Genomic DNA, 15558 nt, shown 5'->3' with positions numbered 1-15558 from the left:
AGTGTCAACATTCACAGTATGACAACAAAACAGATCCTTCCTATCTTGGCTAACGATAAGCTTTCAAAATCCATACAAAACCTCCAGAGCTTCAACCCACACAGTAATAACATCAGACAATAATAGTCACCAAACAAATATGGAAAAAGTTGCCAAACTTATATGGATAAAAGTCGCTGCAGCCCGGCCGGTCCTCCTACCGACTCTTCGGCGCTCCGCCTCCCGGAAAACAGCGTCCGTCTCCGGCGGGGAGAGCCAGGTAGGTCCCGCTGTTTAGTGAAGGTGATCTTGTGTCTTGTTTTATTGAGCAAGAACAAGCGATTTCCATCAAAAGACTTCAACTCACAATGTCTTCGTAACTTTCCACTACATACGGCAGGTCAGGTTCTGTCTCACAGCACAATCTGACAGCTTCCAGAAGGTTTTAAAAGCGTGACGCTTAGCCGGCGAAGACATTTTTAGATCTAACGTTACCGATGGAGGACGACTAAACCCGGGGAAAATCAAACGTCTCAGTGTCACCAGATATACAGTATTTTCCGGTTCCCGTTCATCGATGACAACTTGAAGTATAAAACAAAGCCGATAACCGATTTTCAGTTTTTGGTACATTTTAAACAATTTAAAAATGACGGGCGCTCTTGGACGCTATAGTGAAATATAGAACGGGCGCTCTCTAGCAGCTACGCTTTGTCATCATTGAAATGTTTCTTTTTTTTTTTTTCTTCAGACTCGTGCAAGTAGGCAGGGGTGGAGAGAAAAAAAATACTGGGAGAGTCGTGAACCTGCTTGTGATTTCGAAGGTCGAAATTGAACGCTCATTTCGATCGATTTTTGATTTAGAATCGAAATCGTGACACCCCTAGTAATTAAGTGTTAACCCCCCCCCCCCAACACACACACACACACACTCTGTCTCTCTGTCCTGACCCCTTTCTTTCTATATCTTTCTCTACAGAAACGGAGAGACACCAATGGACCCAAACGTCACCGCTGTCAGCTGTGTGACAAATCATACACGACACGTCACAATTTAAAGCTTCATCAGAGAGTTCATACAGGGGAGAAACCTTACTCCTGTCAGCAGTGTGGGAAATCTTTCAGTCAGTCAGGTCACCTAACAAGACACCAGCGTGTCAACACTGGCGAAAAACCATACCACTGTGATCAATGTGGGAAGAGTTTCAGTGACTCAAGTACATACAGGGCAGAGCAGCGTATCAACACTGGAGGGAAACCATATCACTGTAACCAATGTGGGCAGAGTTTCAGTCGGCCAAGTGCATACAACATACACCAGCGAATCCACACTGGAGAGAAACCATATCACTGTGACCAATGTGGGATGAGTTTCCGTCGTTCAAATACATGCAAGGAACACCAGCGTATCCACACTGGGGAGAAACCATACCACTGTGATCAATGTGGAAAAAGTTTCCGTGATTCACATACATACAGGCGACACCAGCGTATTCACACTGGGGAGAAACCATACCACTGTGACCAATGTGGGAAGAGTTTCTGTCAGTCAGGTAACCTAACAGAACACCAGCGTATTCACACTGGAGAGAAACCATACCGGTGTGACCAATGTGGAAAGAGTTTCAGGCATTCATATAGATACAGGGAACACCAGCGTATCCACACTGGGGAGAAACCATACTGGTGTGACCGGTGTAAGACAAACTTCTCTTGGCCATCTTCTTTGAAGAGACACCGGTGCATCTGAACTGCTGCAGAGCGCCTCCACTGTCTGCAGGAGTGGGGAGGATCAGACAGCGGGTACAACCGATGTTGAAGAGGAGGCTGGAGGACAGCTATGCGCCCGGCACCGGCATCTCCATTGAAATTATTTGGGGCAAATTGAGGCTCTGCTAAAATACTGTAATGAACTAATTCACACAATATGATCATGATAATGACATGTAGATTCGTTTTGGACAAACAATAGGCAAGAAATTACACAATATATGAGTTTAAAGGGCATTTTTACTTTATTTCACTACTTTGCCATCGAACTCCCCATTTTCCACTGTCTGCAAGATGTGCGCACGAGTGGAAGTTTCCTTAGTGGAACCCACATTCTCAAGCGAAGTTTGTCTTTATAAATCTGAAAATCTGTGTGAAGAGTGGTACACACTTTTCAGGCCGGTATTGAGTTCTCAGGATCCCATTCTTCATACATTGTTTAATTTTTCCAGGCTAATATTATGTTTCTGTTCACATTGTCTTGCTAATCTTCATCCAGATAACTGTGTTCTTCAAATGCATGTGGTGGATGGATTTATGAAACATAGACATACATGATATTAGAGTTAATAAAGCTGAAGGCTATGGGGGAAAAAAACATCTTAACACTGCCAAAACCTCAGAGCAATCGTGGCAGAAAGTCCTGATAAATTAAATGCGTAATTACATGATTTATTCATCTGTAGCCCATATTGCATCATTGCACCTGCATAGGTGTTTATCTGTTTTCAGGGCTTGGGTCGGGCATATGTTACTGTCTGTGACGCCCATATGGTAACGTTTTTGGCTGATGATGTGGGTTCTACATGGGATCTAATTCTTAATTAAATTAATTGTGGAATGCAGGTCATGTAAAAAGTATTGTTGCATGTACTTTGCTAGTTGATGCTGGATTGTTGCATACCAAGGTCTGATGTCCATTTGTCTATTGGAATTGATATTTTCTGGAGAAGATTTATGATAAAAAATTTTTTTAGGTTTGAGTGAACAGATTTTGTTAAAGAAGGGGAGTTGTTACAGTGTAGATTGTTGATAGTTTTTTTCTTAATTCTTGCTCTTTCAGTTGGATGTATTGTAAGTAGCAGTGATCCAGTATGTTGTATTTTTCTTAAATGAGGTCAAAGGTCATGAGCAAGCCCTCATTGAGTAAATGTTCTAAGCTGGTTATTCCTTTTAGCTTCCATGTCTGGAAAATCTCAATGTAGAAGCTGTTACCATGACGACGTGAAAAGGGCCTATTGTCTACTTTTTATTCCATTTAGGAATACTTATTAATACATATTCTTGTTAACATGTTAAAGTTGCTATGTTCAAATTCAAACAGAATATTAATGAAAATGTTTGTAATTTAATTTTTTTCTTCCTCTGTTGAATTAATCTTTCTTTTTTCTACATCTTCATAAATTTGTTTTTATTTTTTTGTTTATCCAGTATTCTTGGAAAATGCTGTTTCATGTGAAAATCATCTTCATTTGTATATTTATTATTTTTAAACAATTTTAAGTTGTAACATCCATGTTCATGAAACTGTTAATAAACCGTCCTTTTTTCTTGTTTTACATTTATTATCAAATGCATTTGTTTTGGAAGATACTGTTTTTTTAGGGTTATGGTTTGCTCTTAAACCGGATTGAAAATTCTCCAGAATACCGTTCTCAGAAAGGTGTTTGTTTAATTGTTAACCTTCTCTAAAACTTTGCTCAGGAAAGGTAGATTTGAAACGGGGCGGTAGTTACTAAGAGTAGAGGGGTCTAAGTTAGATTTTTGAGGTTAAAAGGTTTTAAAGGTTTTACAATTGCGGTCTTAAATAATTGATTGGAAAAAATAGTAGCAACACCACCCCCTCGCTTGTTTGGAGAGTAAATGAAACTAAAATCATAAAACTGGAACTCTGATAATTACAGTGAAAAACATTATATTAGACGTGGCTGTCTAAATTATTGCACATTGCCCTTTCATCACACTTCACATATTGAACACTTTAATATGACCATTTAAAATAATTCACACTTTACAACATACAAACAATTCTTAATTAAAATAGCGTTTCAGTTCTGCAGTGGCGCCTTACAGACAGCAGGGGGAGCCTCACATTATCAGGCACAAAGCTGCTGCTGAAGTTACATGAATACACACTAATAACTAGAAGGAGAGCGCAGACCTCCGCCAAGGCCAATAGTCCAGTCTGCTATGATATGCAAATTTCGTGAGTCGGATCCGGATCCGCTCCAAAATGTAATGGGTTCTTCCTTGGCCCATGCTACACCCTTCCACGAAGTTTCATGAAAATCAGGCCAGTAGTTTTTTCGTAATCCTGCTGACAAACAAACAAACAAACAAACAAACAATTTCTATTCAATATCTATTCTATTCAATTTCTACAATTCTATTATGTCTACGAGTATGTCTATTGATGATTTTGTATGTCTATTTGTGACTATTATGATATGGGTATGTTCGAGTATGTCTACTGGTGACCTTGTGATGTTGTGATGAAATGCCTTGTGATTTTTCTGCAAACCAATTTCCCCACGGGGACAAATAAAAGTAACTATCTATCTATCCCCTTCTAAGTCCCGCCCCCTATGACGTTGATTGACAGTTGGACCCCGCCTCCTCATTTACATATGGCTCACTAATCAAAAATGGCAAATGTGAAGCATCTGAGATGGGGAAACGAATTATGATAAAAAGAAATGGGAATTTACTTTTGAATTTAATATATATATTTTTTATTTCTATATAAACATTTATTTTCACTGTTACTGTTGAATTTTCACAAGTTTTAGGTTTTACTTTTCATTTCAAATTGCAGTTTCATCTTTTCTCTTATGCTTTTGAATTTCAGTTTTGCTCTTAATAATTTCACTTTCACTTTTATACTTTATTGTGTCAGAATTATTCTGAGAAAAGCAGAACATAATATAGATTTTGGCATTGAAAAGATTTGAAGGATCTGTGAAATGAGGCGATCTTTCTCCAGCAGCGGAGGAATCCTTTAATGTGTTTTAATACTGAGTCTTTTAGTTCTCCCTGTGATGGGAGGTCAGCTGGGTTTGAAACAGGAACAGAATCAGTTTCATGAAGAATTTACTCATGGATTCAATCTCGTTCAATCTCATAAGAGTAGTAACTTTAGCTTCCTGTGGAGGGCAGCAGCACGCCTAAGCGGCGAGTCTGCTGCAAAGAAAAGGAAGACGAAGAAGAAGTGTGTGAAACAACATGGCGGCCTACTGTTGACGAGAGAAGAACAAAGAGAGAAAAGAAGTTTCTCGCTCGGTCTTCCTGGTTTATCTGAGTCCAGTAGTTCCTGATAGCAGTCCGGGTTAAAAGCTGTAAAGCTGTAAGCAGCCTAGCCGTTTAAAGTCAGCGGGTTTCTTCCAGATCCTCGGTGCTAACTTTGTGCCGTCTTAGCTCGGATGTGTTATGCTAGGCTACTACCGTGTTAGTCCTACGGTAGATGTGCACGGTTGTGCTCGTTGTAGCGCCGCGGAGAGCGTCCGGTAACTCCGACCGGAAGACTCCGGGTCAGATAGAGGCCTCGGCGACCGGGGAAAAGCCTTTGTCTTCCTCTGATGAAGAAGCAGCTCAGGCTCACGGCCCTCGGACTGCTTCAGGTAGGAACAAAGGCGCAGAAAGGAGTTTGAGATTGGAGGACAAAAAATGTATTGTGTGTAGGGGGAGGGGTGGTGGTGTGTGTATATAGGGAAATCTGATCAGATTGTGAAGCAGCCTCTTCCTTTTCATTGTACTGTAGTATTGGTACTGTACCAGTAGGACCAGTACATGTACAGCATGGTATTTCTGTACTGGAAACACACCAGTGTCTGTCCCATTAAATAAGTGAAGATAATGGAGCATTCTATGATCCTGCTGGCTGCAGAGTGGCTCTCTGCTGACGTCTAGTGGTTTAAATCGTCAGCTGCCCCAAATATCCAAGTACTATTGATCATGAAAGACACATTTGGAACAAATCAGTTATAGTGCGCTCAAAGATGGAAGACTTCCCAGCAGTGAAATAGACTTACATGGACATGATTTAAACATTAAAGGATCTGTGCAAGTCAACACTATGCCAGTGTTTCTGTCAATCCACATCCGTTAGAGTTGATTTAACACTTAAGATGATTTTGACCAGCGATATCAGCTCTATGAGTGGACAAACAACTCAAATCAACTCTTACTTACAATGGAACATTTTGCTGTCTAGGCTTATTTCCCCTCATTTATTCCACCAGTAACCACATACTTACTGATGGCATCCTCTGCCTTAAACCTCGGAGGCTGAAAACTGTTTTTTAAGGTCTATGAAACTGTTTAACATGTATGTGATTTATATGTAAGTGAAGATAATACAGGAATGTTGTACCTTACAGTACATTTATACTTTCTTTTATGGCAATCCTAGCTAACTACTTCCCCAGACAACAGTCGACTTATTGGTGTTTTACCAACAGTCAGTGTGATATAGGAGAGTGCAGTGAGCAGCCAGATGTGGGAGAACATGGAAAGGAATGAGTTAATTTCTGCAAACCACCTTGCCAATGGCAAAGAAAATGTTGGCTGTAAATGAAATGTCTGATCAATAGTTAAATCATGTTGATCATAGTGAAGCTGTTGGAATACTATTTTTGGATCAAAAGATATTACTGACAAAACATTTGCACTGTAATTTTAATCAGGTTATTGGTTGGATGAGATCTTATCTAACAGTTTGAATACTGTCCAGTTATATTAATAGATCATTTCAGTCAGCCTTTATGCTGCAGTGTGGTGTTCCTCAGGGAAGCTCCTTGGCTCCCCTTCTTTATTTGATATATATGTTGTTTGACTGTCTGCTTGTGCTGTACGTCCAGCTGTGTGGAGAAACAGCTAGAGGTCAAGACTGCTGATCAAGAGGTTGCTGGTTCGGATCTCAGATTGTCGTGTTGTTGTGAAGTGGGTTGGGTTTAGGGTTTGCAGGGCTCCAGACTGCAACCATTTGGTCGCATTTTGCCACCATTTTTCTTGCCAGTGGCACCAAAAAATATAACTGGTCCCACCGGTGCGAGTGGTAAAATGTGCCAGATAACTAATAACCATTGTAAACTTCCCTTTCCTTGGGAGAATCCTAAAGTGCGTTCGAATTCACTTTTGTTCGTGAGTGTTTGCAAAATGATTTCCATTTGGAATGTACTCCCCGTAAACACAAGCTATGCTAGTTGCGACGCAACAACACACTTGTTGACTTGTTGATGCACTTCGCCGACCGTCAGTACAATAGCAAGCAGATGCTGCCTTCAAGTGGCGTCAGAAATATTGTAATTACAGGTAGAGAGTTCTTGAACGACCCAATAAAGTGGTAAATCCAGTCAGTGGCAAATATTTTGTTTTTATTCTGTGAAGTTGACCTCCAATTACTTGCATTTTTACGTTTCCACTGCGAAGCAGGGAAAGCTATTGTAATTGCTGGAATTCCTAACATTAGTTATTCCCAGCGTAGCGTAGCTGGGAATACCTAATGTTTCTGGTCAGATTCTTATTAGGTATTCACAGCATAGCTTCTTATTAAGTATTCTGGTCAGATTCTTCTTATTATTCTTCCCCCTTTGTAATTGATGATTGGTCAAACGTTTTTAAATTTGGCGCACATAGCACATTGCATTAAGCAGGTGTCCAAGCGGTTTTGTAGCACTTCGGCCACAGGGGGCGCTATAACACGCAGCGAAACTTAAACAGTCACCCCGGCCGCCCCGTTTGACCTACACATTTGAAACTTGGTATCTAGCTGTCATTTGGCATGCTGAACAAATTTCCCACAAGGACCCATAAGGTCCATTTGGGTGGATTGGCCGCCATCTTGGAAATTTTGTCAAACTTTTGACAACCTTCTTCTCCTGAACCGCAAGTCCAAATGACACCAAATTTGGTATGCCTGGTCCATGGACATGCCCAAACAAAAATACCATTTTATGCCATCGTAATGATTGGGTCAAATTTGAGTTATTAGCCAATCACATTCTGACATTTTTCAGTCTACCACGAGTCCACTTCACAGTGGTCTATGACCTTGAAACTTGGTGGACACATTAGTGGCAACACCCTTAGGGACTGTACCAACTGGTACAATGGTGTTGTACCAGTACCAATTTCAATTGCTAAGTGCTAAGCTAATCGCTAACGCTAGAAACCACACATTAACAGCATCTACTCATAACCATGACTCGCATTCACTCGTGATTGCTTGTGGACACTTCTTACACCAGTGCTGATTCATTTTCAGAATCGGTCGCTACTAGGCGGTCGGAAATCCCGGCGCAAACAAGAGAAATAGGTAGGACGGACAGACAGACAGACAGACGCACGCTTCTCCATAACAACACAGGTACGATATAACTCCTTCAAAACTTTGCACTTACACAGGAGATTACCCATGCTCTAGTCATGAGCCTATCAGAACGCTTTTAGCTTGTTGAAGCAACAGATACCCACCAATGATAGGGAAAAATCAGCAGGGCTATAATTAGTGGATTATTATTGACAGAATGATTTAAAATCGGACATTTCACCGTCCGGTCGAGCCTTCTGACCAGACCCGGACAATGCATCTGAAAACCGGATAGTCCGGTCAGAAAACGGGTTATTGATCATTGAATTTTTCAATTTCGGCACAAAAATTTCAAATGATTGAAATCATGCCACAGTAATCAATCAGCTTGAAATATGCCAGGTTGGTCAGAAACATCATATTAAAACCACCTGTGAAAACACATAATATGTTGACATTTGAGCAAATTACAGCCCTTTGAAGTTGTTGCTATATTATAACAAAGACTCCATCTCCCATAATTCCTTGGGTGTTCTTATGAACAAGTCATTATTTCAAAAACTTTGGTATGCAGGCTTCTTAGAGTTGCCTTTACTTTCAAAGAAGCTAAGGAATCGGTCAAAAAATGGTGGAGTTATTGACCAATGTAGTGGAAACCGTCCCATTTCTGTTTGCAGCTAAATTTTCACTTGCTCTTGTATTTTGTTCTCTAAAGTAAGGCATTATGCCAAATGAGCCGTAGCTGTTTTGAAAAGTAATTCTAAGACTGGAGTAACTCGTACAGCAATGTCTGTCTTGAGTAATAAAACAAAGTTACCTTCCATAAATCTGCATGTAGTGTTTTACCCCTGAAAATTTATACAGTAGGAATCGATAAAGAATCAGATCGATAAGAAGAATAAAAAATGGCACCGGAATCGATAAAATCCTAATGATACCAGCTCTACTGAGGAACCTTGTGGTGCTCACGGGGATTTCTTTTAAGGGAGGCTTCCCAGGAAAACACTGTAAACTGTTTGTACATTGACTTGTTATGCACTTCATGTTTGAAAGAAAAAAATTACTTTATTATAGAATAAAATGTTCCATCTTATTTCTGCTTTCAAAGCCTTGTAATAACAAATCTACACATATAGGCCACTGCAGTTAGTAGCAAAATAATATTTTAAATGTGCGATGCCATGGCAAAATGTTGCACCACCAAATTTAGTGATTGCACCACCAGTTGAAAAAATTAGTCTGGAGCCCTGGTTTAGTTACTCTTTAATAACTTTATTTACATAGCACTTTTCTTAACATCATTACAAAGTGCTTAGACAGTGACAACAAAGAAACAATGTAAAATAACAGATAAAAGTGAAGACTAAATAACAATAATAATAATAATAATAATAATACATTTCAATTAAAGGCTTGTTTAAAAATGTGTTTTTAGCTGACATTTTAAAAGAAGATACAGATGTAACTGTACAAAGTTTGAACGGTGGGTTATTCCACAACACAGGTGCCCTAGTAGCTAATGCCCGGTCCCCTTTTGTTGCTCGCCTAGACTTGTAACTGATGGAAGAGCTTGTTGTGAAAACCTAAGGGTACGCCCCTGTAAGAGATTAAGCATTCAGAGATGTAGGTTGGGACCAAACCATTTACTGCTTCATAGGTAATCAATAAAATCTTCAAATGTATTATAAAAGCAATTAGAAGTCAATGAAGGGACACTAAAATGGGGGGAATGTGGTCTCTTCTCTTTGTTCCAGTTAAAAGGCTAACAGCAGCTTGTTGAACCAACTGCAGACAATGAAGTGCTTTTTCACTAAATGCAGAATATAAGGAGTTAAAATAATCCAGACGGGATGAAGCAAAAGCATAAACAACTTTCTCCAAGTTGAGGGCAGACAGAAATGACCTGATTTTGGAAATTTTTCGAGTAACTCCTTGTACTTGAGTTTCAAAATTCGGATTGGAATCAAAGATGCCAAGTTACTGGCAGAGGACTTGATAGTGGTTTCAATGATGCCAAGATTCTCGTGAATCCCCAGTGTCCAATTGGGGGGCCAAATAAAATAACCTCAGTCCTATCCTGGTTGAGTTGGAGAAAGATTTTAGACATCCATCACTGCAGCGAGGCAGTCCTTCAGAGGAGCCAGGCTAACAGCATCACTAGGATTAACAGGAAGATACAACTGCGTGTCATCTGTGTAGTGATGAAAAGAGATATTGTGTCTGCTTATTATATTATATTATTATTATATTATTTTATATTATATTATTCTTGCTTGTGTTAAAATCTCATGTGTACGTCGCTTTGGATAAAAGCATCTGCCAAATGAGAAATTGTAAATTGTATATGACCAAGAGGGAGCATGTAAATTGAGAATAGAATGGGACCCCGAATTGAACCTTGGGGTACACCGCAGCTACGTTTGGCAGAGGAGAAAAAGAAGCTACCTAATGCAACGGAGAAATGCCTGTCAGAGAGATATGATCTGAACCAATCAAGAGCCAGGTCATTAATTCCAACATAATTCTTAAGGTGCTCAAGTCAAATGTAATAATCCACAGTGTCAAAAGCCACACTGAGGTCCAGCAGGACTAAGATTGAGCATTGAGCAGCATCAGCAGCTAAGTGGAGGTGATTGGACGCTCTGAGTAAAGCAGTCTCAGTGCTGTGACCCGATCTGAAACCAGAATGGAAGTTTGGTGCAACTCATATAATTTGTCAATTGATTATAAACAACTTTTTCTAGGACTATTGAAAGGAATGGCAGTTTTGAGGTGGGTCGATAGTTGCTAAGAATAGATTGGTCAAGGCTGTGTTTTTTAAGGTGTGGCTGGGTCGGCGCAGGTTTGAAATATGGTGGAACAGAGTCTGTAGCCAGAGAGCGATTGATAATGGAAAGGAAAAGTGGGCAGATGATTACCTCTTTTTAAAACCTTGTTGGTAGGATATCAAGGGAACAGGTGGAGGAATTCATATGCAACACAATATCTAAGAGAGTGAAAATATCTGCCCAAAACAACTCAATGATGTCAAGACTAATGAAACCTTAATATTTCCTCAATAGGTTCAACTTTTCATATAGCTGCTTGGACCTCATTATTATTATTATTATTATTATTATTATTATTATTATTATTATTATATTATTGTGTTTGTGGCCATTCCCTGTCTTACCGACTGTCTCTGTTTGATGATGTCAGAGCTGATTGGCGGGAAGAGAAGCATCTGGCGGAGGAGAGGAACGTTGTCGGACATTTTGTCTCAGTTCAGGACAGCTGTGTTGAATTTGGTGTTCGACACTAAGGAGGCAAGATGAATTCTTCAGAAGAGGTGAGAAAAAATATCACTGTTGTAACATTGATGTTAATCTGCTGAGAACCTGTTAGCTTGTCTATTGATGTGATATATGACATATCCCTCCCTCCTTTTGGAACATTAGCCTTTTGACTTGGTCATTCATACATTTATGATGAGATATTTGACAATGCATGATATCTCAGCACATCAGCTGCTGTTGTTGTCCAGGTCTGGATGAAATAAAATATGATGCCATATATTGTATTATGTGGAATATGTTATGATAGTAAATATGATACTACACAGTACATACACAGGATATATATGTTGTTTGTCTGTTATCATATGGTTTCATAGCTTACAGTACTTTATGTCAGAGGTAGTAATTAACTACCCCCCCCCCCCACACACACACACACACACACACACACTGCTCCCTCACACTCTGTCTCTCTGTCCTGATCTCTTTCTTTATATCTTTCTCTACAGAAACAGAGAGACACCAACGGACCCCAACGTCACCGCTGTCAGCAGTGTGACAAAGCATTCACAAATCTTCAACAGTTAAAGAGGCATCAGAGAGTTCATACAGGAGAGAAACCTTACTCTTGTCAACAGTGTGGGAAATCTTTCAGTCAGTCAGGTAACCTAAGAGAGCACCAGCATATTCACACTGGAGAGAGACCATACTGCTGTGAACAATGTGGAAATAGTTTCAGAGATGCAAGGTCATACAGGCAACACCAGCGTATCCACACTGGGGAGAAACCATACCACTGTGACCAATGTAGGAAGAGTTTCAGTCATTCAAGTACATACCAGCGACACCAGCGTATTCATACCGGGGAGAAACCATATCACTGCGACCAATGTGGAAAAAGTTTCAGAGATTCAAGTTCATACAAGAAACACCAGCGTATCCACACTGGGGAGAAACCATACCACTGCAACCAATGTGGAAATAGTTTCAGAAATTCAAGTACATACAAGCAACACCAGCGTATCCACACTGGGGAGAAACCATACTGGTGTGACCGGTGTAAGAAAAACTTCACTCAGTTAGCTCACTTGAGGAGCCACCGGTGCATCTGAACTGCTGAAGAGCGCCTCCACTGTCTGCAGGAGGGGGGGGGGATCAGACAGTAACCCTAACCCTACACCGTATATTAGAGGGCTTTCTAAGTTGATGTGGAGTCTGCCTGGAAATGAACTGAGTGTAAAGGGCATTTTTATTTTATTTCACTACTTTGCCATCAAAGTTGCCATTTTCCACTGTCTGCAAAATGTGCGCACGCGTGGGTCGAAGTTTCCGTAGTTGAACGCACATTCTCACGCCAAGTTTGTTTTTATATATCTGAAAATCTGTGTGGAGAGTGGTACACACTTTTCAGGCTGGTATTGTGCGCATGCAGCGTTTTATAAATGAGTTTCCCAGGATCCCATTCTTCATATGTCGTTTAATTTATCCAGGCTAATATTATGTTTGCCGATTCAAATTTTCTTGCTAATCTGCATCCAGCTAACTGTGTTCTTCAAATCCATGTGGTGGATGGATTTATCAAACATAGACATACATGATGTAAGAGTTAATAAAACTGAAGGCTATGTGGAACAAAAGCATCTTAAGCCTCTAAAATCAGAGCAATCATTGTAGGAAATGCCAATAAATTAAATGCATGATTATGCAATTTATTTATCTGTAGCCTATATTGCACCATTGTACCTTAACTGTTTTCAGGGTTTGGGTCGGGAGTACTGTATGTTGCTATCTGTGAAGCCCATATGGTAAAGTTTGTGCCCGGTGATGTGGGTTCTGCAGAGGATCTTATTCTTTATTCAATTTTGGAATTGCAGGTCATGGAAAAAGTATTATTTCATATATTTTCCAATTTATGCTGGATTGTTGCATACTAAGGTCTGATGTCCATTTGTCTATTGGAATTGATTTTTTCTGGCGAAGATTTGTGATATATTTTTTTTTTAGATTGTTGTATGTTTTTTTCTTGATTCTTGCCTTTTCATCTTGAAAATGGAGATTCAACATCTTAGAGATAATGGTAGCTTCTTTCCAAATTGTCTTTTATTTCTTGTAAGTAAATTGAGTTTGGATAATTGTTTTAGATTTAATGAGTTGTGGATTCCTTGGTGTTTAATAGATTGAGCTGTGCATTTAAAAAGGTAAAAAGTCCCAAATCTCACCATCCCAGTTGAGTTTGGTTAGAGGCAGAATTTCATATTTTGTGAAATCTTAAGTTTTAATATCTGTAGTCATGAAACTTAATAAAACGGGTTATATCAATAAATTTCATTGTTGCTTCATTGTTCGTTTTTAAAGCTACAGTGAAAAATACACAAGAGTTGTATTGTATATACACACACACACACACACACAGACAAACACACTTTAAAAATATTGGATAACAAGCCCATCCAGTATCATCACTGTGATATACTTCAGAAGCACAACTGTTTGAGATTTGATAATGTTAGATTTTATTGAAATGTGTGTCTTGTTTTAAGGATTTTACACAATCTAGCCCCTCCTCCACTACGTGAACATGTCACTTTGCGAGCAGAGAGCAACACTAAAGCCTCTAGAACTTTCTCAGATACCTTTTTCTGTTACAGGCACTAAAGCTGCAGTTCCTTTAGCAGTTTTAAAACCAAATTAAAAATCTGGCTTAAAGCTAAACAAACATGCAGCCACTAATTTGCAGACTGTAACTGACTTATTTTATTAAAGCACATGCACTTTGCACTGGCTTTTGAATTTTTTACACTTCAATGTCTGGTGTGTATTATGTGTTGGTGCTGTGTGTTTGTATTTGTGCAGATTGTATATATGTATGTTTTCAGCTGTAACCTGCCAAGGGACTGCAGATGAAAATTAGCTCGAAGCTAAATCTGGTAAATATATCAAATAGTAACATTTATATTTAACATTGTACACGGTCCCTTACAAATAGATTAATTAATCAAATAAATAACAATAATAATAAACTTTATTAGAGTAAAGCATTGGATACAGATAATAAAGGAATAAAACAAAGATAAGAAGGTGCAGTACAAGTGTAATCAAGGGAAGGAACTAAACCATACATTTACTGAACCAGCACAACATGATATCAAAAGACACTTTGTTTAAAATATGCTATAAAAAGATTAAAAGAAGGTATTAAGCGAAACAGAAAATGCATGATAACCGAAATTGAATCCAAATTCTTTATACTGGCAGTGTGATAATGCCGTAGACTTTTTTTTCACAGAACATTATGCTTCACTGTACATGTACTGTTCTGGCCCAAAAACTGTAATCTCACTTAAAGTAGATTTAGTGATCTATAGTGCATAGATCTGCATAAAGCCACAGCGTTGGTTTAAAATGATCAAAGAAAAAAAACGATGTTGTGCCAAAATCTCTTGAACTCAGAAATGATTCTTCTCTCAGTCACCTCTTTTCGTGCTTATGTGTAGACTCTGGACCCATGATAAGGACGAGAGACCCTAATGAAATGAAAAAAGAGATCTCTAAGCTCAGCGCAATATCAATATCTAATAGCAATATCTTACAGTCACAATTGGGATAATGATTGATTGGGTTAACATTTTCCAACCAATTCATTTGACAGATTCCTTAAGGACAGGTAATTCATTGTCTGCCTATCTTTCTCTAGTTGGCTCTGACTGGTGCCCCTGCCTCCTCTTACATCTACGTATTCACTGATGCTACAGCCAAAAAGTCATCGCACTCAAGGACACCATTGTTGCTCTCATTACGAGGACCAAGTCAACGGTAAATACCGTCACCCAATACTGCCCCCATATTCACTGAGAGGCTGTGTTCAAATCACATCTCTGCCTTTCATTCCCTTACATGCCGATACCCCTTATCCAACTCCCTCTGCCTATCAAAACATTTACATCCTACCTCCTTTCCACCTTGTTGCCTGCTTCCTTCCCCCATGCCTTCCTTTCTCTACAGGTGTCATTCTTCATTACAGGGGCCAGTAAGAGGCGCCGTCGTTCCCTCAGTGCTTCCTCCTTCCAACGACTACAGCGACCTAGCTCTGGCCTCTGGCGGCTTTTGACTGGTAGTGTATATATATCAAAGTTATTTGTTTGGAAGATTACTTTGCTGTACTTTGTTACTGGTCTGAAGATGAATCTAAATATTCAAAATACATGAGAAAATATGTTGTCCCGTCTT

General features: G+C 39.4%; 1 pseudogene; it reads left to right on the top strand.

The window, feature by feature from the left end:
- Positions 1-5209: 5209 nt before the first annotated feature.
- LOC139921265 (uncharacterized) lies at positions 5210-12497 on the top strand (annotated as a pseudogene).
- The last annotated feature ends 3061 nt before the right edge of the window (positions 12498-15558 follow it).

The sequence above is a fragment of the Centroberyx gerrardi genome, chromosome 23, assembly GCF_048128805.1.
Source record: "Centroberyx gerrardi isolate f3 chromosome 23, fCenGer3.hap1.cur.20231027, whole genome shotgun sequence".
Taxonomy (NCBI): domain Eukaryota; kingdom Metazoa; phylum Chordata; class Actinopteri; order Beryciformes; family Berycidae; genus Centroberyx; species Centroberyx gerrardi.
Note: the sequence above shows the minus strand (reverse complement) of the source record. Positions and strands in the feature narration are given on the sequence as shown.